The sequence below is a fragment of the Rhagoletis pomonella genome, unplaced genomic scaffold, assembly GCF_013731165.1.
Source record: "Rhagoletis pomonella isolate Grant_MI unplaced genomic scaffold, Rhpom_1.0 Rhpom_scaffold_00001, whole genome shotgun sequence".
NCBI lineage: Eukaryota > Metazoa > Arthropoda > Insecta > Diptera > Tephritidae > Rhagoletis > Rhagoletis pomonella.
In genome coordinates this window covers 90,151,083-90,153,137 of record NW_023458555.1, presented here as the reverse complement: position 1 = coordinate 90,153,137, position 2,055 = coordinate 90,151,083, and positions in this window count along the sequence as shown.

The following is a 2,055-nucleotide window of genomic DNA, read 5'->3' as shown; positions in this document are numbered from 1 at the left end:
ATAAAAACTATTTTATTATAATTTATTTAAACATATGTATGTATGTATATATTTACATTTATTATTTATTTATTTCTTTTATAATTTTATTTGACATTTTAATATAATTTAATATTAAGCCAAATTCACTTGTTATTGTTAAATATGTAATATAATAAAGAAATGTTAATAAAATCGACTTCTTTTTAATTTTGGAAAAATTTTTGATATCTTTTGATGGCATTTTTCTTTATGTCATTTATCTTATGATGGCATTTATCTTAAAAAAAAGACATTTGGCAAAAAAAAATTCGAAAGCATTAAAAAAATTATATATGTACATGCAACTGCATAAATGAATTGAAACTGAAAGTATTTACAAAGAAGTTTTTTCGCAAATATATGTGGCTATGAAATATTTTTCCATAACTAGAATTTCATAGAATCATATTATGATGCCCGACCTCTTATGGGAATTTTTATGCATACATTTTATAAATAAAAATCAATTTATAAAATAAACCCCAAAGGTCAACATAAAATTAAAAAAGGAAAATTTAATTACATTAAAAAAATAAAAACAAAAAAATAATTCTCCAACTGGGATTTGATCCCCAGCAAAAATGCAACACGCGAAAATAATCTCGCGCCTCTAGCGCATCCGCCACACAACACATTGAAATCCGAGCGCTTAAGCAGTATTTTACGATGTCGTTGAATTTCATGCGCAAGCTTGCGACGCTCAAATTTCGTGTAATTGTGTGTGCAGAAAACCACCATCGTTTTGCCAAATTTTATTAATTGATGAATATGTACATATTTTGATGTTTAGTCAAGAAATTGAATATTATCTATCAACATTGAAGAAATATTAAATTAAATGGTTATGATCATATGTTTAAATTAATATTTACTTGTGAATAATACATAGATATAAATGTGCATATGTACAGGTAAACGAACTATGTACATACATAACATGTACATATGCATACACGTACATAATTGATTAGTGTTCATGCAAACAAAAATGCAATCGCTTCTCATCACTCTAATCAATCAATGAACATCAAAAACCAAATATGTACTTTTGTATGTACATCCATGCAAATACTACAAATGAAAACATACAGACACTGCGCGTACTATTCCCCGAACTCCCGGTTCTCACGAGCAAGACATTCATTCATAAACGTAAAAACTGCCATTCACAAATTCGTGCGCACCTTGCACACTTACCCCGCTACAAGCATGAGCCGTCCACAAGTTGATTTTCGTCGCGGCCATGACAAAATCTAAAAATCTAAAATTTTATCAACCACCGCGCCGATTGGAAAAGTGGCAACAGCGGTCAAAATCCCCCTTCCCTTTGCACACTTCTGGGATCAAAATAAAATATTTTTTCCACTAGTTACCGAAATCATGCATCTGCGCCGATAAGTGCGCAAAATCACTTCGCTTTCGTTTCCCCCTTCTTGTCAACGAGTTCTCTTCTTCTTCTTCAATAACTTCGATGGCGATTGAAATGCAAAAAATTCATTTCAACCACCAAATTATTCTTTATTTTATTTTAGAAATAAATTCATAAAAAACAACCGCCTCGGGTAGGATATGAACCCTGACAACAACGGCAGCAAAGTATCGTTTATCGCCACGCATCAACCAACTATGCCACAGCACTTATTAAAATTCATGCATCTTACTGGCTACATGTACTATCGATTTTGCAAGTACGAATATCCAAAATTTTTTAATTTTCGTTGACATATCTACATTTACGTACCAAAGAATATATGTGCGTAAATGCTTTTTCGCTTGTTTGCATAAAGAAAAATGCCATCAGATACCTATCAAAACATATAAAAAATTTTTCCAAAATTAAAAAGAAGTCGATTTTATTAACATTTCTTTATTATATTAATATGCATATGTATTTAATAATAACAACTGAATTTGGCTTAATATTAAATTATATTAAAATATCAAATAAAATTATAAAAGAAATAAATAAATAATAAATGTAAATATGTACATACATACATATGTTTAAATAAATTATAATAAAATAGTTTTTAT